General features: G+C 45.3%; 1 protein-coding gene across 1 annotated transcript in view; it reads right to left on the bottom strand.

The window, feature by feature from the left end:
• ZNF469 (zinc finger protein 469) overlaps nt 1-22,824 on the bottom strand; it is a 255,965-nt gene extending 233,141 nt beyond the window's left edge. The window contains exon 1 of the mRNA XM_060787942.2: nt 22,669-22,824. The gene's annotated coding sequence lies outside the window, so the exon portion shown is untranslated. The remainder of the gene's footprint in view (nt 1-22,668) is intronic.
• Nucleotides 22,825-26,392: the final 3,568 nt, after the last annotated feature.

Below are 26,392 nucleotides of genomic sequence, written 5' to 3'. Positions count from 1 at the left end.
TGAACCAAACCTGGCACACAACTTCCATGACCAACAAAAAATACTGGAAGGGTTTGGTGAGCATTGACATTAAGTTTGAGAGTTGCAGTTCACCTATATCCAGAGGACACTGTGGACTCAAACAATGATGAATCTGGACCAAATTTGGCACAGATACTCAATTTGCCCAAATGTGAACACTGGTGGAGTTTGGGGAAAATAGACCTTGACATTTGGGAGTTGTAGTACTTGCTGGGATTTATAGTTCACTTACAATCAAAGAGCATTTTGAACCCCACCAATGATAGAATTGGGCCAAACTTCCCACACAGAAACCCCATGACCAACAGTAAATTCTGATGGTCTTTGGCAACCCTCTGACACCCCCCAGGACTCCTGACCCCCAAGTTGAGAAACACTGCGATATCTAATCTGCATTCTTGCAAACACATTTCAAGCTTGCAAAAATATGTATGTATTCCTGTGATTTGTTATGCATCTCATTCTGTACCCAAATCTCCACGACTGACTTGTGGCAGTTAAAGAGGTGCGTACAAAAAGCACTGGAACTGTGCAATTACATCTGGAATGGATGCAGACTGACACCGCTTTAACTGCCCCGGCTCTACGCTATGGAATGATGGGAGTTGTAGTTTGTACTATTTGGCAGAGAAGGCTACAACTTCCGGGATTCAATTGCATTGTGCCGTGCCACTTCAAACTGCCCCCAATTCTACAATCGAGGTGCAACCTGTTTCATGTGTTGTTGCCTTCCAAATCTCAATTGGGAATGCATTATTGACTTAGTATCCTCTAGAGCAGGCTTTGGCAAACTTTGGCCCTCCAGGTGTTTTGGACTTCAACTCCAACAATTCCTAACAGCATACCATGTTCTGGCTCCATTTGAAGCCTGCTTGCATGTCAATAAAGCACCGCCATGAGATCCGGTTGTCCTTAAGCGGCCCTATGGATGTTGCGTTCCTTTCCAAGCAGGATTCCTGAGCTGCGTTTCCCCCCCTTCGCCGGAAGATTCATATCTCCCTGGCCTGCGCTTGAAAACCATTACCGCAGAGTTGTTATTCCACCCTGTGCATATATCATACCCGGCATCTGCTTACATTTAGGCTTAGCGCTTGGAGAAGGACGAGCCGCAAGGCCCCCAAAACATTATATATTTTCGGGTTATGCCCTTTCATCCAAACGCAAGAATGAATGGGACAGACGGTGAGGGATGGAGATTGATGCCGAGAGATATGCCATTTCTGTATCCCTGGGTGCAAATTCAACGCCCAGATTGGACTTTGCTGAAACTGACATTTTCAGCATTCGGATAGAAATACCAACTCCCTTCTGGCCCTGGAGATTAGGACTCAATCTATATAAATAAAAATGTAATATTCGTTTGTGGGATTAACATAACTCAAAAACCACTGGATGAATTGACAACAAATTTGGACACAATACACCTATCAGGCCAACAAGTGACCATCACTCATAAAAACACTAAAAAGCACAGCAGAAGAGACTTAAAAAGCCCCAAAGAAAAAAACCCCATTACAACGCATACTCAAAACTACATAATACACAAATATACACATATACACATATATACACACACAAAACACATATACACAGACTGGGCCACAGCAATGCATGGCAGGGGATAGATAGTGGAGCCATAAGTTCAAATTATAGCAAAGGATATTCCATTTGAACACTAGGAAGAACTTCTTGACAGTAAGAGATGTTCAGCAGAGGAACCCTCTGCCTCAAAGTGTAGTGGATGCTCCTTCCTTGGAGGCTTTGAAACTGAGGCTGGATGGCCATCTGTCTGAATATTTTGATGGTGCTTTTCTTAAATGGCAGAGGGTTGGACTAGATGGCCTTTGGGGTCTCATCCAACTCTATGGTTCTATGATTTGGGGAGGAGACAGATTGGTAAACTGGGTATCGAAAACTCTGCTACATCCTCAGTCTATCCATCTGCAAAATGGGAACAAGGGTTCATGTCAGGAATTCATCTCCAGGATGCATCTACACTGTAGAATAGTGTAGATGGGAGTCCACCAATTTGGATGGAAGTCCACCAATATTTATTTATTTTTGGTCGTGTCAAGAGCAACCTGAGAAACTGCAAGTTGCTTCTGGTGTGAGAGAATTGGCCATCTGCAAGGACGTTGCCCAGGGGACGCCTGGATGATTTGATGTTTTATCATCCTTGTGGGAGGCTTCTCTCATGTCCCCGCATGAGGAGCTGGAGCTGATAGAGAGAGCTCATCCGCCTCTTCCCGGATTCGAACCTGCGACCTTTCGGTCTTCTGTCCTGCCGGCACAGGGGTTTAACCCACTGCGCCACCAGGGGCTCCTAGTCCACCAATGGCTACAAGGTGCTGGAATTACAGAATCCAAGAGTTGGAAGAGACCCCAAAGGCCATCCGGTCCAACCCCCTTCGGCCATACAGAAAAACACAATCAAAGCACTCCCGACAGAGGGTCAACTAGGCTCTGTTTAAAAACCTCCGGAGAAGGAATCCCCATTGGATTCCAAGCAGCAGAATGTTCCACTGTTGAACAGTTCTTACCATTAGGATTGTCAAACTGAATTACTTCTACAGTGTATATCAGGCATGGGAAAACTTCGGCCTTCTGGGTGTTTTGGACTTCAACCCCCACAATCTCTAACAGCCGGTAGAGAGCAGGTGTGTTTGGCACATGCCAGCGTAATGAGCATGTGTAGGCAATGGAGAGTGTGCAAGGCTGGAAGAAGGCTCACACTAGCAGTCCCTTCAAGGCAAGGGGGTTCTATGTGGGAAGTTTGGCCCAATTCTATCGTTGGTGAGGTTCAGAATGCTCTTTGGTTGTAGGTGAACTATAAATCCCAGCAATTACAACTCCCAAATGTCAAGGTCTATTCCCCAAACACCACCAGTAAAGTAAAGACTTTCTGTATATACTTCAGATTTCAATGTTGATGTTAAAAATACATAGTATGAGTTTACATAGGATTTGTGCTACATTACAATAGTAAAGACAAACATCATATGTGGGCATATTGAGTATTCATGCCAAGTTTGGTCCAGATCCAACATTGTTTGAATCCACAGTGTTCTCTGGATGTAGGTTAACTACAACTCCAAAATTCAAGGTCAATGCCCACCAAACCCTTCCAGTATTTTCTGTTGGCCGTGGGAGTTCTGTGTGCCAAGTGTGGTTCAATTCCATTGTTGGTGGAGTTCAGAATGCTCTTTGATTATAGGTTAACTCTAAATCCCAGCAACTACAACTCTCAAATGACAAAATAAATCCGCCCCCAACCCCACCAGTATTCAAATGTGGGCATATTGGGCATTTGTGCCAAATTTGGTCCAGTGAATTAAAATCCAGCCTGCATATCGGATATTTACATGACTATTCATAACAGTAGCAAATTTACAGTGATGAAGTAGCAACAAAAATAATGTTATGGTTTGGGGTCAACACAACATGAAGAACTGCATTAAGGGGTCACAGCATTAGGAAGGTTGAGAAACACTGTTCTAGAGAGACAGGTCTCCAAAAAGGCCCTGCTCCATGTTCCCAAAACTTGGACAGATAATCTATATTTTGCACAGACAGCCTGTATAATAGCCTATTTCAGATATACTGGACCCAACTATCTATACGTTTAATAGCTGTCACCTGTTTTGGTTTAGATGCAATGTGGGAATAAGAGCTTCGTCTTCCAGTCTCTATCCAAATACAAAAAGATTCCAGTATTTCCCAAACAAAGGACTGATGCTTTATAATGTTGGATGTCTCCAAAAATCCATTCTGCATGGATAAATTGTCAGACGACAGCTCCAGATTCCTCCTCCGCCTGCCTTCAAGGACAACCAACAGCCAAGACTTTTAATGGCCCCAAACCTTTGGCAAATCCAAGCCTAATCTGCAGCCAAGGGAACGCATTTTGTCCCCTAGGAAATCAATGCACATTCTTATATAATAAAACACATTGAAAAATCAGGAAACCGGGGGAGAGTGACAGAGGAAATGGAAGGCAAAGCGATTCCATTTCTTGGCACCAGACGGAGCTTGATCTTGTGAGAAAGGAAGAAGAGATTGGAAAGCTGGTAATAACAACAGATTGGCTTCCGTCGCCGAAAAGATAAGGAGGCCATTGGAAGGAAGGGAAAATGTTGCATGCAAATAAAAAGAAAAAGTCAATGAGTTGTATATTAAAGCTTCCCATTCAAAACCACCATTTAGAGGAGTAGATCTCCACCCTTTTGGGGGTCCTATCACTACATCATAGAGTTAAGGTACCCAAGATATCATCTAGTCCAACCCTCTTCCATAGAGGAAGGGAAGGGTATTTGGAATAGAGGAACCCATTAATTGGCAGAATCATTAGTATTAAGGAAACCTTTTGGAGAGCTTACTGGCACAACCTGGGGATCACAACCAGACACAGTGAAGACATCCACCCTTGCGCTGTGCTCCTCTGCTGCTGAGTATGCATGCCCAGTGTGGAACACATCTCACCACACTAAAACAGTGGATGTGGCTCTTAATGAGACATGCTGCATTATCACGGGGTGTCTGCGCCCTACACCACTGAAGAAACTACACTGCTTAGCTGGTATTATACCACCTGACATCCGCCGGGAAGTAGCAATCAATAGTGAAAGGACCAAGGCAGAGACATCTCCAGCTCATCCCTTGTTTGGGCATCAGCCAGCACGTCAACGACTTAAATCAAGACATAGTTTTCTAAGATCTACAGAGACACTCGCTGGAACACCCCAGCAAGCGAGAGTCCAAAAGTGGCAGGCTCAAACCCAGAACCTCAATCAATGGCTGATACCAAATGAGAGACTCCCCCCTGGGCACACAGAAGACTGGGTGACTTGGAAGGCGCTGAACAGACCGCGCTCTGGCACCACGAGATGCAGAGCCAACCTTCAGAAATGGGGCTACAAAGTGAAATCCACAACATGCGAGTGTGGAGAAGAGCAAACTACAGACAACCTGCTGCAATGCAACCTGAGCCCTGCCACATGCACAATGGAGGACCTCCTTGCGGCAACACCAGAGGCACTCCAAGTGGCCAGATACTGGTCAAAGGACATCTAATCAATTACCAAGTTGCAAACTCTGTATCTTTTGTATGTTTGTTTGTTTGTTCTGTCAAAAATGTAATACAACTGTTCAGTTGCCTGACACGATAAATAAATTTGGAGAGAGTTTGGACTCGCATCAACCTGCACCGTTACTCTGCGTCTTCATTGTGTCTGGTTGTGATCCCCAGGTTGTGCCAGTCAGCTTTTGTACAACATTATTTCTGGCACCCACTTTTTGCTTGATAGTCAAGCAGTGCTTCTTGTAAGTCAGAGCACGGTCCAGAGTAGCTTCCAGGTATTTAGGTGTGCTGCAATGCTCCGGTGGGATTCCTTCCAGGTCATCCCAGGTCATCCTCAGTCCTCGAGGTGCTTATCTGTTCTTAAGGTGAAAAGCACACATCTGCATTTTGGATAGATTAGTTTGACACCACTTTATCTATTGAGCCCCAATGCTATTGAACCATGGGAGCTGCAGTTTGGTGAGGCACCTGATGAAAGCAGTAGAAGACCTTGTCCAACTACAACTCCCAGGATTCCATAGCATTGAGCTGCAGAAGTTAAAGACGTGCCAAGCTGCATTAATTCTTCAGTGTAGATCAGGCATGGGCAAACTTTGGCCCTCCAGGTGATTTGGACTTCAACTCCCACAATTCCGAATTGTGGAAGTCAGAGGCGGCCCTAGGTAATTTTCAACGATAAACAAACAGTATTTTGCCCCCCCCCCCCCAACCAATCATTGATATATATTTTCTGTTCGTCGTGGGAGTTCTGTGTGCCATATTTGGTTCAATTCCATCATTGGTGGAGTTCAGAATACTCTTTGATTTTAGGTGAACTATACATCCCAGTAACTACACTTGCTGCACTTGCTCCTTTGCCTGGCCCGCTTTGGGTCCAGAGGCGTGCCAAAAGTCACCTCTTCTCCTGACTTTCTCCTCAGCCATTGGGACAAAGAGAGAGAGAGAGAGAGAGAGAGAGGTGGAGATGCCCACTTTTCCTGAAGGAAGGCGCAAGAACAAAGGAGGGAGCGGAGGTGGGAGATACCTCCAGCTGGAGGGGCTCTCTCTCTCTCTCTCTCTCTCTCTTGGTCCCAATGGCTGAAGAGAAAGTCAGGAGAAGAGGTGACTTTTGGTGCACACGCTGGGGTCTTCAGACACGCCTCCGGACCCAAAGCGGGCCAGGCGCGGCGGCTCCGCCCCTTGCCCCACCCGCGGATTGGGGAGAGGAGAGGAGACGGGTGGAGTGCCGGGGGATCGGGAAAGGGAGCCGGTCATGGGGAAGGGATCGAACGCGGAGAACGATTGAGCGCCGGCTCTGCTCACGCACCCGGTGGCCGGGTGGAGCAGGAACGAGAGGGGCTAGGCGAGGCTCAAGGGCTCGGCCTCTTTGGGAAGAGGATCGCCCAGCAGCGAGGCAAGACAGCCGAGGCTCCCCCCGGACTGCTAGGGCTGTTGTGAGCTGAGGGGGCGCTCCTCCAGTGGTGGTCGAGGGGCATTTACAGAGGCACCTCTGCACCCCTGGCAAAAAAAGTGTTCTGCGATCGCTTACTTTGCATAATGGATGAGCCGCCCCTGGTGGGAGTTGAAGTCCAAAACACCTGGAGGGCCAAAGTTTGCCCATGCCTGGTGTAGATGCACTTGAAAGCACTCTATTGCAAATGGGCAGAATGGAGGAAAACTTTGCTATCAAGAAATAACAACAAAGTAAGTAAAGATTTCAAAACTTGAGCATCACACTTTCCCATCTGTCCTTGAGAACTTGGAGATAGCAAGGCGCTATGCAGAATGAGAGCCAATATTTAAAAGCAGAATATAAATATGTTTGACGCAGTCCTGGATATCTCACTCACCGGGGTACAAGCGCCTCATTTATCATTTTGTGAGCTTTTAAAGGTGAGATCTTATCAAGGGATCGGTTGGCCTTGTTGGACATCTCCGCACATCAGTTGCACCAATACAATATGGATTAAGCGTGATTAATGTTTAACCAATTGGCAGCAAAAAAAAGGTGTGGATACCTGTTGCAGTTTGCTCCGTTTAAAAACACACTATTTGATGCGAAAAAACTGCAAAGTGTGAAGTCAGGCTGCATAGATACTACAGACCTGCATTTCTCAATTTTCCTAATACCGCAACTCCTTAATACAGTTCCTCCTGTTGTGGTGACCCCCGAACCATAACATTATTATTGTTGCTATTTCATAACTTATATTTTTGCTACTGTTATGAATCGTCATGTAAATATCTGATATGAAGGATGTGTTTTCATTCTCTGGAACAATTTGGGCACAAACACCCGATATGCCCAAATTTGAATACTTTGAAGGGTTGGCGGGGATTGATTTTGTCATTTAGGAGTTGTAGTTGCTGGGATGTCAAGGAGCATTCTGAACTCCACCAACAATGGAATTGAACCAAACTTGGCACACAGGACTCCCATGACCAACAGAAAATACTGGAAGGGTGTTGGTGGGCATTGACCTTGAGTTTTGGAGTTGTAGTTCACCTCTATCCAGAAAGCACTGTGGACTCAAACAATGATAGATGTGGACCAAACTTGACACAAATACTTAATATGCCCAAATGTAAACACTGGTGGAGTTTGGGGAAAATAGATCTTGGCATTTGGGATTTGTTGTTGCTGGGATTTATAGTTCACTTACAATCAAAGAGCATTCTGAACCCCACCCATGATAGAATTGGGCCAGACTTCCCACACAGAACCCCCATGTCTCGAAGGGATTCACTGGTGTGAGCCTCCCTCCATCCTCATTCATTCATTCATTCATTCATTCATTCATTCATTCATTTATTTATTTATTTATTTATTTATTTATTTACAGCTTTTATATTCCGCCCTTCTCACCCCGCAGGGGACTCAGGGCGGATTACAGTGTACACATATATGGCAAACATTCAATGCCAATTTTTGACATGCAAACATATACAGACATACACAGAGGCTATTTAACTTTTTCTGGCCGCCAGGAGAGCTGTCGCTTTCATCGTCCATCTGCGACGCTGATGAAGCACTTCCGCATTCCCCGCATGCTTCCCCGCTGGAATGCTTTGCTGGAGTCTTCTTTATGGCCTCATAAATCAGTTAATTTAGCCTCCCCACACTTTAAGGTGGTACCTTATTTTCCTACTTGACAGATGCAACTGTCTTTCGGGTTGCAAAAGTCGACAACAGGCTACACACAATTGGTTGGAAACCCACTCCAACCTGGGCTGGCTTCGAACTCATGACCTTTTGGTTAGAGTGATCTTAATGCAGCTGACACTCAGCCAACTGCGCCACAAACCTGCCACAATCTCATGCACTCTCCCTCGCTCACACATGCGCACCACGCTGCCATGCGCCGAGCACGCCTGCTCTCCCCTCCGTGCTTGGAGTCTCAGAAACAGCCCTCCCCTTGGCTGAGAGGCCAGCCAATCACAGCGGAGGAAGGCTTTTGGTGGGAGGATTTGCCGTGTGTTTCCAAAAAGGAAGAGAAGGACAGGCGGAGAGATCTTCAGCCTTCTCTGCCAAAGGGGTTCCTAAGACCATCAGAAAAATATGTTTTCTGATCATCTTTGGCGACCCCTCTGAAACCCCCTCACGATCCCCTCAGGGGTCCTGACGCCCAGATTGAGAAATGCTGCTATAAATTTAATGCAGTTTCGACACTACTTTGACGGACATAGTTCGGTGCCATGGAATTATGGGAGTTGTAGTTTTGTTGGGTCTTTAGATTTCTTTGGTAAAATACGTTGCTGCCTCACCATATTATAGCTCCCATCATTCAATAGCACTGAATCGTGGCAGTAAAAAGTGGTGTCAAACGGCACTCATTCTACAGCTTAGAAATTCCTTTTGTTGTGGGTTTTTTTTCTCTCTTCACCCTCCGGCTTTAATGATATAATATTTCATTTCCTCGGGAGGAGACGGTGCAATTGAAACCATCAAAACATTGTAATAATGATTATAAACTGTTAGGCCGCAAATCACCAGCAAACCCTCCTGTTAAAATAAACACGGGAAGCAACTGTACCATCAAGTCCAGGCCTGTTTTTAATATTCAGGAGAAGTGCTGTTGGTGCTTTGAAAATGGCAATTGCACCCCCTTTCCCTCCATCTTTTACGTATTTTGGACTCTAGATCCCATCATCCCCAAAGAACATGCCAAATTGTCAAGGGCTATGGGCTTTGAAGTTCAAAACATCTGGAGAAGAATGGTTTGGGTCCATTGTGTCTACAACTGTTGGCTAAATCATGGACATAACTACCATTGAAGAACAAGGGTGCACCTACACTGTAGAATTAATGCAGTTTTATTCCACTGCCATGGCAACTGGAATCATGGGAATTGTAGTTTTACAAGGCCTTTAGCCTTCTCTGCCAACCAGGTGACACCATCAGTGAGGACAGAACAATCCATGGTTTCATTTATCCACACCCAACAAAATATGTCCTCCGTACACATTTTCAAGATCTTCCAATTTAATTCTATGGTATCCTTGGTCCAGATGTCCTTCCATTTCATTTATCCATATGTCATCTCTAGGCATTTTCTAGATCTTCCATTGTGACTCTATAGTATCCTGGGCAGGAACTCCTTCATTTCAATAGTGTTCACTCTTATCTGTGGTTACATTTACCCAAGTCTAACACAATATGTCCTTCCTACACATTTTCTAGATCTTCCAATGTGATTCTATTGTATCCTTGTGCCAGAAGTCCTTCATTTCAATAGGGTTATCCACGATTTCATTTTTAGATCCTCCCATGTGGTTCTATAGTATCATTGGGTCAGAAGTCCTTTATTTCTGTAGGTCTTGCTCTTGTCTCCATTTCGTGTATCCATGCCTGAGAGCAATAACAATCTCTCCAGCCCAAACAAATCCTTCCAAGGAAACTCCATAAGAGGGTCTCCATAAGTTGGAAAGGGCTTGAAGGCACGCAACTACAACAAAAGCATTCCCCAGCTCTGACTTTGCATCTGTTATGGATCAGGGCAGGGAATGCTGGATTTCAATCGTACTTTGGCTTCTGTTCCAAAGTTAAAAGCGAGATCCAATTGAGGTTGGGCTGATGATGACGGCGGCAGCCAAATCCACAAACCATCCGATCAGGTTGACCAATGGAGTGATCATTCAAGGCAGGTTTGGGGCCAAACATCAGACTGAACCCTACAAATGCCCTATTTCCACTTGCTGATGATGGAGAAGAACACATTTATGCAACGGTTGAAAGGGGACCCATCAACATTCATGAGGCGGTGACCTTTCCGTCTCCACGTCTCATGAGTTATGGCTTTTCCTTTGACCACTTCCACCCATTTCTTCCCTCAAAGCAATGATTTATTTGCATCCAGCGAGGAAAAACAAATGGGATGTTTTACATATTTATATCCTAAGATAAACTGATGCTTGAGCTGATCAAAGCGAGCTCAAGATCTGGAGGCGATTATGGCGGCTATTTGCTTAGCAGAGGTCGTCTTGCACACAGAGCGGGCAAAGCAGCCTTGCTTGTGGGTTTCATAGGAAGGCCGGGGAGATGGAGAAGACCAGGTTGGATGTTAAATCGAAGGGGAAAAGTGGAGACAACCCTTCACTCTTTGAGGACCTCAAAAGCTTCAACTCAGAGAACTTTCCTTGTTGTTAACTGCTGTCAAAGTTGACTTCCAGTCATGGGGATTCCATGAATGATGTCAGAACAATCATGGCTTGAGTCTACCACCTGGAATACAGCCCTACACTTTTCCTACTGCCTTTCATCTTAAATAAACATTGAGAAAATGAAGATAGGAGGGGTGTTCATTAAAGATTTCCCCTCACCCGCTTCCTGTGGATCGAGAGCAATGCAACTTGGCCCAGTTCAAAGTCCTTCTCTCCATGGGTGTCACCTCAGGACACACACTTCTCTCATCTTTTGAACCATCAACACCTAACTCGTAGAAGTTGACAGGTTGCTCCAAAAGCCACGTTGTGACTTCGGAAACCAGAGTCTCATCACCCGAGAAATGCTTGCCCTTCAATAATAACTTCCTTGTTGGAAAGAGGCGGAAGTACAATGGTGCGAGGTCGGGTGAAGAAGGGGGATACGGGAGAACTTCAAAGCCACAGGAGCATGCTTCTTCCATTTGGGCAACATGGGCATTGTGAGCTGGAGCATTGCCTTGCAGAAGGCACCTTTGGTGAGCATGCCACATTGTCTCTTGGTTTTGATGGCTTCCCGCAATTTCCGTAGCAGTGAAGCCTAGTTGCTCCAGTGATCATGGTCCCCTGGCTGGGAAATCCATCCATCCTACTCCCTGCTGGTCCCAAAATACTGTGAGCATGACCTTGCCTGCAGAGAGTTGGGCGTGTGCCTTCTTTGGAGGCGGGATTCAGGATGCTTCCATGGCATCGACTGGACTTGAGTCTCAGGATCAGAGTGATGGACCCAGCTTTCATCCTGTGTGATCAGTCTGTGGAAAATGTCCTTCTGGTTTTCATGGCACATCATTGTCAAGAGAGCTTGAGAGCATTCAACTTGTTCCTGCTTCTGGAAAGGTGTGATCAGCCGGATACCTTACACATGTGAAGATGGTCTTAGGTGATTTTTTCCACGGACCCCACACTCATCTTGACATTTTGGGCTAGGTGGCGAATGGTTACGCAGCAATTTTCCAAAATAGCAACCTCCACTTGCTGGATGGTGTGTTCATCAATAGCAGAGTGGGGTCACCCTGGAATTGGAGCTGTTTGAATCGAAGTCCGACAACACTGGAACTGACGATGCCAGTCTTTGACTACAGCACATGATGGGGAATCATCACCATAAATCTTTTCCATCTCATCTAATGTCTTCTTTGATGTGCAGCCTTTCAAGGAAAGGAACTTAGTGACTGCTCTGTCTTCCACTGGGTCCATTCTCAAACCTCACACCACTTCAGCACCATTCCCTGTTCTGAGGCTTAAATTGGCACTAACCTATAGAGACTGATATGCCGTTTCAGTGTCCTGCAATAAATAGAAGTGGGTCAGGGGAAATCTTTAATGAACGCCCTTCATATAGTCATTTTAGCCATTCAAAGGATCTTTGTCTCACAGCAGCTTTTTGGGAAGTGCTCGTGGACACTTGTTTGCTTCACAAATGGCCCTAGGGCCACCCTGACTTGAATTTATCCATCTGGATGGCAATCTTTCTTTTTTTTCCTATTGCCTTCTATCTTAAAGAAGCACTGTGACAAAGAAGATACCGCCAGAGTGTCTTTGAAATGTAGAAGCTTTGAGAGAGATGGTGGTGGACCCTCATTTGCCTCTAGTCCAGCATTATCTCTCCTAGCCCTTATCTGTAAGGCTTCCACCCCAAAATCAGAGGTACCTAGGGTTCAAACTTGTACCTTCTGAATGCAGACTCATGGTGTCATAAGGTTGTGCTTTGAACTAATCTTGAGAAGGAACTGAATGCAAATCCAAACCTCTCTCAGGATTTGTTTGCTACACTTCACTTCCATAAAAAAGCCATATTGGTGGTAAAAATGCCGCAAGTATCTGAAAGGAGAAGAGTCCTTCTTTTGTGGATAGATTCCGGCATCTCCACATATCCAATGGCAGAGCTGAGCCTAAGTAACTAACTCTACTTAAACTACATCATGGCTGAGATAGCAGCTCCCAGTAGCTGTGCCATACGTTTGCAGATGGTAGACCTGGAAGTTGGACACCCAAACATTATATATTGCGATCGCAAACAAAGGGAATAGAAGTGAGACCTTTTGCATCTTCATCAATATTCAAATAGTACAAGCGATTCACCTGGAATCCAGTTCTGGGCACCAGAGTTCAAGAATGATATTGACAAGCTGGAATGTGGCCAGGGATGATCAAAATTCTGGAAGCCAAGCGATGCGTATGTGCCTTCAAGTGTCCTGTGACCTTATGGATTTCATGAAGTTTTCTTAGGGCAAGAAGATTCAGAGATGGTTTTCCCAGCTTCTCCTTCTGAAAAAAAGAGTCAATAGTACCTGTATGTGGTCAGGGTCTTCCATTGTTTAGCTTCTAAGAGAAAGCCATGTATGTGTGCAGGTGCCTTCAAGTCACCTGTGGACGTACACTGACCCCATGAATTCCATAGAGCTTTCTTCTGCAAGGAATCCTCAGAGGTAGCTTTGACAGTTCCTTCCTCTGGAATGGAGCCTAGAGCACCAGGCATTTGTTGGAGATCCCCATCCAAGTCCTACCAGGGTTCATCCTCTCCAACTTGACCAGAGAGGAGGCAATGTCTTCTCTGTGAAGGGTGGGCCCTTCCAGCTTGCTTTTACAACTCTGCATTCCAGGCTTCTCTGGATTTTTCCTGAAAGCAGTTTCAGTGACAGAGACCAAGACCGAGCTCCAAGGCGCCTGCAATAGGACTTTGCACCTGCAGCCTCCATTTGTATGGAGACCAAATATCCGGTCAAAGGCAGCCAACTGGCAAAGGTCGCCTTGGGTTGGAGGGGAGCCTGGCTGCAAGAAGCCGAAGATAGAGTAGAAACGTTCCAAAATGACTGGTGATTCCCTTTTTCCAAAGTGCATCCCATGCCCCCAAAAGAAGCATCAGAAGCTGATGAAACAGGTGTTATGCTCGAGGATGGAGACCAGGCACATCTATTTTGGTGATCAAACCAAAAACACAACTGTTGGGTGATTATGCAAGGCAACGGAGACTTCAGGTCTAGCTGCAAATATCTGTCGTTTTTGCATTAGCGAATCCACCGTTCACCAAAAATCCAGGAGATCTGTGCTGTGTGGCACAGTGGTTTCATGTCAGTGGTTTAGTGCATCTACACTGTTGAATTAATGTAGTTTGATACCACTTTAACTGCCATAGCCCTAAACGGTTCTGGCCCAGACTACCTGTCCGAACATATCTCCTCGTATGAACCATCACGAAACTTCAGATCATATGGGGAGGCCCTGCTCTCGATCCCACCGACATCGCAAACACAACTGGTGGGGACGAGGGACAGGGCCCTCTCATCGGTGGCCCACCACCTGTGGAATGCTCTCCTCAGAGACATCTGAGTGGCCACCTCCCTCCTATCTATGGGACCAAGCGTTCGATCAGTGAGCAGCAAGTAAAAAAAGATTTTAACACTTATGGCAAGGATTTGACCTGGACTGGATTTTGGATTCTGATTTTTAATAGGTGTGTGTTAATTAATTAAATAACATAAATAAATAGCTCAATGTTATGAAATCCTGGAATTTCTAGTTTGGTGAAGCAAAACTTGGGGAAGCTCAAACAGGGAGATGTGGCCCTGCAAATAGCCTGGATCAAAGTCATCTAAGTTCAGCGTTTTGGCTAAAGCCATTCAAATTCAGACTGAAAAACAAAGCAGATGAGCTTGAAAGGAGAGCCACAAGTTGCTGTTCGTTGTAGGAATGAATAAATGCTTGCCTCCTGGAACATTTGCAGCAGCAGCAACATATGGAGAGTGTAAAATGTGTGAATTCCAGCACACCCATAAAACCAGAAAATGTGGAGCTATGAAAAGCGAACAAGAGCTCTTTTTGCAAGTTCAAGGATCTGCCAGTTCTTTCTCCTTCTGTCTTCTGACATCTCCTGCCCCGACTGGCAAGAGTTATTGTAAGATTTTGGGGTTCCTTTGGACGCCGATTCCCAAAATGCATTCTGCAAGGCGCTTAAAACTATTGCCTTCTCTGTCAAAAAGTGCTGGTGCCTCTCCAAACTACAACTCCCAGGATTCCATAGCATGGAGCCTGGGTTGTTAAAGTGGTGTCAAACTGCATTCACTCTACATGGAATTGCTCCCAGAGATGCAGAGAATAGTTTATGGGGTTGTTTGAGCCATAAATAGCATTGTAAAAATGATCAGAATAATTATTAGTGTAGTTGTAGTAGGAGTATTAGCTGTATCTGTATCTAAACATGATACTATACTCCATGACACTACTCCTGCATCTAGACACTATACTCATGCATAAATAGGAGTCTAGTGTTTAGATTAGGGGTCCTCAAACTTTTTAAACAGAGGGCCAGGTCACAGTCCCTCAAACTGTTGGAGGGCCGGGTTATAATTTGAAAAAAACCATGAATGAATTTGTGCTGGTACGACTGTACCAGGAGCTCCAAACTCCCTTTCGTTCTTTGAGCATTTGCATGTGCTTTATCTGGGCATGCATTTTGCAGTTGGATGGTTCCTTCTAGGCTGCAGTCATGGGGCTAGCCACCTGTCTATCATCATTCAGTTTTAGTTCCACCCGTTTTTCCAGGTTTAGGAGGGAAAGGGAACCATTTTAGTTCAGTCTTACAGTTGGAAGCTCAGCTACAGGACGTGAAAGTTTTCTACCTGTAGAGAAGCTTCATTTCTTACAAAGTCCGGGGGAAAACAGTACCAAAAGCTCTGGCTGGGGAATTTACAGCCTCACAGCTTTAAGAACAGTCTCTAAAGCAGTGGTTCTCAACCTGTGGGTCCCCAGGTGTTTTGGCCTACAACTCCCAGAAATCCTAACAGCTGGTAAACTGGCTGGGATTTCTGGGAGTTGAAGGCCAAAAACATCTGGGGACCCCAGGTTGAGAACCACTGCTCTAAAGAAAGGCTTTTAAGAGAAAGAGCTTTACGGCACAACCCTTGTTGGGGTTGGAGAAACGGACCTACAACTTTCGTGGGAAAAATCCTAAGAACTCCAGCTGGAAATTCTTCAGAGCCTTGGCTGGTAGGTCTACTCGGGTACCCAAGAAGCAATTTGGAGCCAGGAGTAGGGCCCACACCAGCAAAGCTTAGAAAGCAGATTGTCCAGGGAGGGGTCAAAAAGGGTTTTCCTCGTAAAGGAAAGAAATAGTTCTCTAAGCAAGTTGCCTGTCCATTGTAGACAAGTTAAGAAACATTTGTTTGATTTGTTGAAGATCTAAGATTGTTTGTTGAAGACCTAAGCAATAATAAAGAACTTTGTTAAACTTTTAAGCTTCTAAAGACTTTGTATAGGAAAACCCATAGGGCCTCTCATCCGAGGCACCCCGGCTTCCCGCTGGGCACAAAGAGCATGTCCTGTTCAAAAGCCAATTGCTATAGGCCCAGCGCGCGACAGCACAGAATTCCTATGCACACTGCACATATCTAAAATGATCAAGGGCCTGGAGAACAAGTCCTATGAGGAGAGGCTTAAAGAGCTGGGCATATTGAGCCTGAGGAAGAGAAGCATAAGAGGAGACATGATGAGGGCCAGAGATGAGGGGAAGTCCTAGGGAGAAGGGAGCAGGTTCATTTTCTGCTGCCCTGGAGACTAGGACGCAAGGGAGCAATGGCTTCAAACTACAGGAAAAGAAAGAGATTCCACCTGAACATGAGGAAGAACTTCCTGACTGTGAGAGCTGTTCAGCAGTGGAACTCTCTGCTCTGGAGTGTGGTGGAGGCTCCTTCTTTGGAGGCTTTTAAACAGAGGCTGGATGGCCATCTGTCAGGGGTGCTCTGAATGCGATTTTCCTGCTTCTTGGCAGAATGGAGTTGGACTGGATCGCCCACCAGGTCTCTTTCAACTCTAGGATTCTATGAGCCAATAGTGTGATGCAGCAGCTTAAAAAGCCAATGGGATTGTGTCTTGCTGCATTGCAGAATTGGGGTTGGACTGGATGACCCTTGGGGCCTCTTCCAACTATAATTCTATCAAGCCCTCTCTAAAACTATTCCTATCAGGTGGAAGAAATGCATGCCAAAGCGTCAACGCAAGAATAATTCTCACCCTCTTCGTTGGTTATTATTAATGCTTATGGATCCAAAAGGTTGTCTCATAATCGCTCTCATCTGTCTCCAATTAATGGGGCATTTTCAAAGTCATTATTTATACAAAGCCCCCCACTTTGCCCACAGGCTCACACATCCCCAAGGAAGGCTCTGGTGCAATTGAGCAAAAGGGGAGAGAGAGAGAAAGCAATGATCTGGAACCCAATGATCGAACTCATCCATCATCTGCTTTGGCTTAATGGGTGTCCGCTCCAGAAATGTCAGCAAATAAGTATCTTAAAATCAGCCAGGAGAAGGAGGCAAAGGATTATGCAGAGACAGAACTGCAAAATTTCCATCCTCCCAAATCTCAAATGCGCCATCTTATCAGCGTCTAATACACAAACCGTTGATAATCGCTTGCATGGCGCATCATCATTAGCCATGCTCCTTAAAGGGATTTTGCTCCCCTCCCTGTTCCCGAGCAACACACCAATCTGATGAAATTCCCACCATGACTAAACCCATGAAACGGATTCATTCTGCCCTCTCCACATGTACACAAGCCTCGGGCAATGCATTCCTTACATAATTTTTAAAAACCCAAAAGACAACAGAAAAGCAGGAACTTAAACTTGCTTGACAGGAGGAATCGTTGGACTAAACCTGTTCCATTATATCATCTTCTGTAGATCTTTGACCTCAGTTCCAAATGAAGAACTTTGGACCAAAAGCAAGGTGTTGGCTGCTGAAGCTGAGGAACAACTGCACTGCATCCTGTCAGATCCCCAAAATCTGGAGGAAAGCAGGAGTCATAGCCATCTTGAAACCAGGCAAACACGGAATGACCCAAAAGGTATAGACCAATCTCCTTGTTGTGTCATCTTTATAAAGTTCTGGCACAACAGCAATCCGGTTTCAGGAAAGACAGAAGCTGCACATCGCAAGTATTGAACTGACTCAGCACATAGAAAAGATGTTTTTGAAAGGCAGCCAATTACATGAGCTGTCTTCATATATCTGTCAGGAGCTTATGATACTGTAAATCAGTGTTTCTCAACCTTCCTAATGCCGCGACCCCTTAATACAGTTCCTCATGTTGTGGTGACCCCCAACCATAAAATTATTTTTCTTACTACTTCCATAACTGTAATTTTGCTACTGTTATGAATCGTAATGTAAATATCTGATAAGCAGGATGTATTTTCATTCACTGGACGAAATACCCAATACGTCCAAATTTAGATACTGGTGGGGTGGGGGATTGTGGGAGTTGTAGTTGCTAGGATTTATAGTTCACCTATAATCAAAGAGTATTCTGAACTCCACCAACAATGGAATTGAACCAAACTTGGCACACAGAACTGCCACGGCCAACAGAAAATACTGGAAGGGTTTGGTGGGGATCGATCTTGAGTTTTAGAGTTGTAGCTCACCTACATCCAGAGAGCACTGTGGATTCTAGCAAGGATGGATCTGGACAAAACTTGGCACGAATACTCAATATGCCCAAATGTGAACACTGGTGGAGTTTGGGGAAGATAGACCTTGACATTTGGGTGTTGTAGCTGCTGGTATTTATAGTTCACCTACAACCAAATAACATTCTGAATCCCACCAATGAGAGAAATGAGCCAAACTTCCCACAAAGAACCCCATGTCCAACAGAAAATACTGTGTTTCTCTGATGGTCTTTGGTGACCCCTTTGACACCCCCTTGGGTCACCCCCCCAAGGGTCCCAACCCCCAGGTTGAGAAGCACTGCTGTAAATCATCACCTTCTCCTTAGAAAAAATTATAATATCACAAAGGAGTACTACCTCACCTGCTTCATAAAAAATCTGCTACAAAACAGGAGCTTTTTGTTGAGTTCCAAGACCAGAGAAGCAGATGGCGAAAACAGAAGAACAGCCTGCCTCAGGGGAGTGTGCTTGCTGCATCAGTGTTCAACATCTACAGAAATGATCAGCCAGTGTCAGAAGAGACACATTCATCTATGCTGACAATTGTGCCATCACCGCTCAAGCTTTGAAATAGTTGAACAAAAGCTCTCTGAAGCTTTAGGTGTTCTTCCTGCCTATTCCTGGGAAAACCAGCTGATTCCTCATCCATCTAAAACACAGATGTGTGCTTTTAATCTTAAGAACAGACAAGCATCTCAAGCTCTGAGGATTACCTGGTGCATTTCAGCACACCAAAATACCCAGGAGTCACTCTGGGCCATGCTTTGACTTACAAGAAGCACACCTCAGCAAATGAGAGTCCAAAAGTGGCAGACTAAAATCCAGCACCTCAAGCCATGGCTGATACCGAATGAGAGACCCCCTGGGCACACAGAAGACTGGGTGACTTGGAAGGTGCTGAACAGACTGCGCTCTGGTACCAGGAGATTTAGAGCCAACCTTAAGAAATGGGGCCACAAAGTGGAGTCCACGATATGTGAGTGTGGAGAAGAGCAAAGCACAGACCATTTACTACAATGCAACCTGAGCCCTGCCACATGCACAATGGAGGACCTTCTTATAGCAACACTAGAGGCACTTCAAGTGGCCAGCTGCTGGTCAAAGGACATTTAGTACAATGGCAAGTTTTAAAACTTTGTTTGTGTTTTTAAATACATTACAATGTACCCTCGGTTCCCTTCTGATATGATAAATACATAAGTTCAAAATCAAAGGCCACATTTAGCAGTCACTGAACAAAACCCAATAATTGAACAAGCTCCCAAAAATACATGCAAATTTCGCATCCCTAAGCATGGTTATGGTGTGCAAATAGGACAAACTTCTGGTTCAGTTTTGGTGGAGGATCTAGAGATTCCAAAAGATGGATTTACTCCATAGGGATTTACTCAAAGGCTTTCATGGCCAGAATCACTGGGTTGCTATGAGTTTTCCAGTCTGTCTGGCCATGTTCCAGAAGCATTCTCTCCTGATGTTTCACCCATAGCAGGCATCCTCAGAGGTTGTGAGGTATAATGAAAACTATAGATAGATAAATAGATAGATAGAATCATATCTATCCATCAGAGATAGAAACAAGGATAGATAGATAGATAGATAGATAGATAGATAGATAGATAGACAGACAGACAGACAGACAGACAGACAGACAGACAGACAGACAGACAGATAAGACAGACAGGCAGACAGACAGATGGTTAGATGGATGGATGGATGGATGGATGGATGGATGGATGGATGGATGGATGGATGGATGGATGGGCGGGTGGATGGATGCATAGACAGACAGACAGACAGATAGATAGATAGATAGATAGATAGATAGATAGATAGATAGATAGACAAATAGACAGACAGTGTATGATTAAGGTTCTGGAAGGATACTGACCAGCTGAAGATGTCCAGAGGAGAGTGGACAAAATAGCCAAAGGCTTGGAAGCCATGAACTTCTATAAGGCGCATCTTAGGGAAGAGATGGTCGAAAGTGGACATGGGAGTCATGTTTCAGTATTGGGAAGGATGTCTCATTGAGGAGGGAGCAAACTTGTTTTCGATTGCTCTTGACACTGGGACACAATGGAGCCATGGATTCAAATTACAGAGATGGAAATCCCACCTAAACCTTAGGAAGAACATCCTGATGGTAAGAGCTATTCAGAGTGGAATATGCTGCCAAAGAATCCAGTGGAGCCTCCATCTTGGGAGGTTTTTCAACATAAACTGATGACCATCTGTTGGGAGGGCTTGGGTTGGGTCTTCTGCCTGGCAGAAAGGGCTTGCACCGAGTGGGGTCTCTTCCAACTCCATGATTGTATGGATTTCTTACTTTCGCCAACTCTTGTGGTCGCTGTCCAGAAGGAGGCAAAAGTAACCCGCTTCTGAAAACCCAACGATGAGACAAGACAAACCATAAATCTCCTGAAGTCCATGTACCCCAAACTTATCGTTTCCACAAAGGGAGAAGAGAGGTATTTATGCTAGGAAAACATGACGGCCCTTTTAGTCTTTGTAATGGAAAACAGGCCCTTCACCAAAGCAGTGTTTTCTGTGGGCAGGGGACGGAAATTGAAAACACCATGCAAACACACACAAAAGTGCTGGTTTATGGACTCCAAAACAATCACATCTTGTGAGTGCATGTATACTGTAGAATGCATGCAGTTTGTTGTCGAAGGCTTTCATGGCCGAAATCACTGGGTGGCTGTGAGTTTTCCAGGCTGTATGGCTATGTTCTAGAAGCATTCTCTCCTAATATTTCACCCATATCTATGGCAGGCATCCTCACAGGTTGAGGGGCTGTTTCCAACAGGCCCCTCAAACTCTGAGGATGCCTGCCATAGATGTGGGCCAAATGTCATGAGATAATGCTTCTGGAACATGGCCATACACCCCTGAAAAAACACAAAACCCATGAAGACAGTTTGATGCAATCCTGGGATTCCATAGCAGTATAGATTGGTGAGGTTCCCATACTCCAGAGGACAGGAGCAGAATTCAAAACGATCTTGACAGATTAGAGAGATGATTGGCCAAAACTAACAAAATGAAGTTCAACAGTGACAAATGCAAGATACTCCACTTTGGCAGGAAAAATGAAATGCAAAGATACAGAATGGGGGACAATGCCTGGCTCGAGAGCAGTACATGTGAAAAAGATGTTGGAGTCCTCATGGACAACAAGTTAAACATGAGCCAACAATGTGATGTGGCGGCAAAAAAAGTCAATGGGATTTTGGGCTGCATCAATAGGAGCATAGTATCTGGGTCCAGGGAAGTAATGCTCCCCCTCTACTCCGCCTTGGTTAGACCACACCTGGAATATTGTGTCCAATTCTGGACACCACTATTCCAGAGAGATATTGACAAGCTGGAATGTGTCCAGAGGAGGGCAACTAAAATGATCAAGGGTCTGGAGAACAAGCCCTATGAGGAGCGGCTTAAGGAGCTGGGCATGTTTAGCCTGAAGAAGAGAAGGCTGAGAGGAGATATGATAGCCATGTATAAATATGTAAAAGGAAGCCACAGGGAGGAGGGAGCAAGCTTGTTTTCTGCTTCCTTGGAGACTAGGACGCGAAACAATGGCTTCAAACTACAAGAAAGGAGATTCCATCTGAACATGAGGAAGAACGTCCTGACTGTGAGAGCCATTCAGCAGTGGAACTCTCTGCCCCGGAGTGTGATGGAGGCTCCTTCTTTGGAAGCTTTTAAACAGAGGCTGGATGGCCATCTGTCAGGGGTGATTTGAATGCAATATTCCTTCTTGGCAGGGGGTTGGACTGGATGGCCCATGAGGTCTCTTCCAACTCTTTCTATGATTCTATGATTCTACTCTTTGGCACAGAAGGCATATATTATTATTATTATTATTATTTACTTACTTACCACATTTATATACCATCCCTCTCAGCCCAGAGGCGATTCAGAGCAGTTCTTAAGGCTTAAGAACTTACAAATCAACTCTCAGGATCCCATATCATTGAGCCATGGTAATGAAAGTGGTGTCAAACCACATTAACACTGTAGTGTAGACGCCCACCTTGGCTAAAGGCCCAAAACCCTACTTTCCAGGGAGGACGAAATATCACAGTAAGACAACAAACAGCAAGAGGATATTCCCAAAGAACAAGCCATTCCAACTCAACCCAAAAGCTTTTCATAAAACAATGAATAAAACCCAAAGCACTGCATTTCTCATTTCTCTCTGAATTCTGTCTTCTACAGATGGCAGCCCTACCTTCATTTCACCAGGTCCTTAAAGCATGTGCCTAATGTCAGTTTTGCTTCTGCCTTCACTCTGCCAGGTCTTAAAAGCCTGTTGCTGAGCCCCGGGTACCAAAACAGCTGGACTCATCATTCTCCTTCATTGCTTGCAGCTGGCTGCAGAAAGGAGCATTTGCAAAGCGGTTGGCAAGGATGGATATTGCAAAGACTGGCTTACCGGAGGAGTGTGTTGTGATGCTCGGAGTGACATCTCGGGAGATCCAGGGACCCCTGATGCTCCTTGCTTGGGCTTCCTCTGACATGGGAACTCGGCTCCAGAGCGCAAGGAGGGCCGAGGATGACGTCCGTCTCCATCCCGGCTCAGCTGGGAAGGATCAAGTTCCAAGGCAGGGATTCCCTTCCCTCCCGCCCACGGCTTAACCCTCTGCCCACCGGAAGGGACCAAGGCCCAAAGGCTCAGCGCCGGAGTCTCAGAGGCCCCGAGGAGGATGCTCTTGGCAAGGGTTAAGGCTCTGCTTCTGGAACAAACTCAGCGCTGCAAAACATAAACACAAGGCTTTTGCCTCTCTGCCTCCAGATTGCCTGTCCACTTTAGGGCCACTCCAGGAATTGTCACAGGGTTATCTGAGGAACACAGGTGGCTTGGCCAGCTCTTTCCTCTGAACAGCACCTGGGATTCCATTCCTGGGGAACCGGCTCTTCATTTTAGGCACCACTTCCAGCATCCCCCAGACAGGTACAACACCTGCGATTCCTTTGCTGTCCTATTAGGGTGAGGGAAGACTCTTCTTTGTCCTCTTTTTGTCTTTTTCCTCCACTTCTTCTCCTTTTTCTTCATCTCTTCCTCCTTCTCCTCCTCCTTTTTCCTCTACTTCTTCATATTATCTTTTTTCTTCAACTCTTCCTCCTCTACTTCTTCTCTTCTCCCACTTTCTCCTTTTCCCTCTGTTGTTGTTGTTGTTCATTCGTTCAGTCGTCTCTGACTCTTCGTGACCTCATGGACCAGCCCACGCCAAAGCTCCCTGTCGGCCGTCACCACCCCCAGCTCCTTCAAGGTCAGTCCAGTCGCTTCAAGGATGCCATCCATCCATCTTGCCCTTGGTCGGCCCCTCTTCCTTTTACCTTCTACTTGTTGTTGTTGTTGTTCATTCGTTCAGTCGTCTCCGACTCTTTGTGACCTCATGGACCAGCCCACGCCAGAGCTCCCTGTCGGCCGTCACCACCCCCAGCTCCTTCAAGGTCAGTCCAGTCGCTTCAAGGATGCCATCCATCCATCTTGCCCTTGGTCGGCCCCTCTTCCTTTTACCTTCTACTTGTTGTTGTTGTTGTTCATTTGTTCAGTCGTCTCCGACTCTTCGTGACCTCATGGACTAGCCCACGCCAGAGCTCCCTGTCGGCCGTCACCACCCCCAGCTCCTTCAAGGTCAGTCCAGTCACTTCAAGGATGCCATCCATCCATCTTGCCCTTGGTCGGCCCCTCTTCCTTTTGCCTTCCACTTTCCCCAGCATAATTGTCTTCTCTAGGCTTTCCTGTCTCCTCATGATGTGGCCAAAGTACTTCAACTTTGTCTCTAGTATCCTTCCCTCCAATGAGCAGTCGGGCTTTATTTCCTGGAGGATGGACTGACTGGATCTTCTCGCAGTCCAAGGCACTCTCAGCACTTTCCTCCAACACCACAGCTCAAAAGCATCAATCTTCCTTCGCTCAGCCTTCCCTAAGGTCCAGCTCTCACATCTGTAGGTTACTACAGGGAATACCATGGCTTTGACTACGCGGATCTTCGTTGCCAGTGTGATGTCTCTACTCTTTACTATTTTATCAAGATTGGACATTGCTCTCTTCCCAAGAAGTAAGCATCTTCTCATTTCTTGGCCGCAGTCTGCATCTGCAGTAATCTTTGCACCTAGAAATGCAAAGTCTGTCACGGCCTCCACCTTTTCCCTCTACTTCACCTCATTTTTCATCTCTTCCTCGTCCTTAATCTTGTTATCCTCTTCCTCCTTTTTCCTCAACTTCTTCATCTCCTTTTTCTTCATCTCTTCCTCCCCCTTAGTCTACTTCTCTTCCTTTCTTTTTCTTCATTTCTACCACCTCCTTCCCCCTTTATCCTCTACCTCTTCTTCTTATTCTTTTTCTTCATCTCTTCCTCCTCCTTAGTCAACTTCTCTTCCTTTCTTTTTCTTCTTCATTTCTTCCACCTCCTTCCTCCTTTATCCTCTACCTCTTCTTCTTATCCCTTTTCTTCAACTCTTTCTCCTCCTTAATCTACTCTCTTCCTTTCTTTTTTCCTTCATTTCTACCACCTCCTTCCTCCTTTATCCTCTACCTCTTCTTCTTATCCTTTTTCTTCAACTCTTCCTCCTCCTTAATCTACTTCTCTTCCTTTCTTTTTCTTCATTTCTACCACCTCCTTCCTCCTTTATCCTATATCTCTTCTTCTTATCCTTTTTCTTCAACTCTTCCTCCTCCTTAATCTACTTCCTCCTCCTCTTCCTTTCTTTTTCTTCATTTCTACCACTTCCTTCCTCCTTTATCCTCTACCTCTTCTTCTTATCCTTTTTCTTCATCTCTTTATCCTCCTTAATCTACTACTTCTCTTCCACTTCCTTTTTCTTTTTCTCCTCCTCCTTTTTCATGTTTTCATCCTCCTTACTCTTCTTCTCCTCTTCCTCCTTTACTTCTTTTTTGTCATCTCTTCATCCTCCTTGCTTTACTTCTCCTTTCTTCTTTTCCTCTAGGTCTTCTTCTTATAATTTTCCTTCACCTCTTCCTCCTCCTTATTCTACTTCTTCTCCTCTTCCACTTCCTCCCTTTTTCTCTACTTATCTTTTTCATCTCTTTATCCTCCTTAGTCTACCTCTCTTCCACTTCCTTTTGCCTCTTTTTCATCTCTTCCTCCTCTTTATTCTTCTTCTCTTCCTCCTTTTTCCTCTACTTCATCTTTTTTGTCATTTCTTCCTCCTCCTTAAGCCTACTTCTCTTTTCCCTCTTCCTTTTTCCTCTGCTTCTTCTTCTCCTTTTTCTTCATATCCTTCTCCCTTTTCTTTTCTTCTTTGTTCTTTTCCTTCTTCTGATCGCCTCTACCTGGTGTTACTAAACAGTTCTTCCTGGATTGGGGAATATTCTTCTTTTTTCATATTGCTTCTCCCAGAATCCACCAGCTACCTACATCAGTTGTTATTTTGTGGAAATCCTTCCAGGTTTGAAAGAAGACTTTCTTTCTTCTTTCCTTCCTTCCTTCCTTCCTTCCTTCCTTCCTTCCTTCCTTCCTTCCTTCCTTCCTTTATTCCAACAGCCACTCCCAGAATCCTCTGGTCTGCTGACTCAGGGCAGGCTTTTCCTTATTTTTGGATTGCCACTCCAGAAATCCTCCAGCTGGCCATTGGAAGGATAGTCCAAAAGGCACCTTTTCCCAGTCTCTGGAAGTTCTAGCCTGCAGCACACACTCTCAGCCTCAGAGGGAGGCAAAGACAAACCCCATCTGAACAAATGTTGTCAAGAAAATCCTATGACTTAGGGCCTGTCCAGACATTAGCTTTATTCTAGGAGTTTCTGCAGCAAACTGGAAGGTGGCCAAATGCCGTTCCCTATAAACACGGAAGCAATCGCTACAACTGGTAAAAAGCGTAAGATTTTCAGGTGCAGGAATATCCCGGATTTAAGCCAAAAATCCGCATCTTCGAATGTCTGTATGTTCCTGCACTCGGAAATCATGAGATTTTTAATCTAGGTTTGTTCCCGGGTTTTAGAAGTTTGTTCCTGATTGGTTGTTTCCTAAAAAGAAGGCATCACTTGTGTAGAAGGCAAAAACTTTGTTTGTATGCCAGAAACTTCATGAAACATGTGGAGGGCACGGTTTCTCTGGCCAGGACAAAGTTGTGGCCCCTTAGTCAACATTGAACTTCTCTTCACAACCAGAGCAATAAGGAACAAACATGTA

This window comes from Anolis sagrei, chromosome 8 (assembly GCF_037176765.1).
Source record: "Anolis sagrei isolate rAnoSag1 chromosome 8, rAnoSag1.mat, whole genome shotgun sequence".
Classification (NCBI taxonomy): Eukaryota; Metazoa; Chordata; class Lepidosauria; order Squamata; family Dactyloidae; genus Anolis; species Anolis sagrei.
Note: the sequence above shows the minus strand (reverse complement) of the source record. Positions and strands in the feature narration are given on the sequence as shown.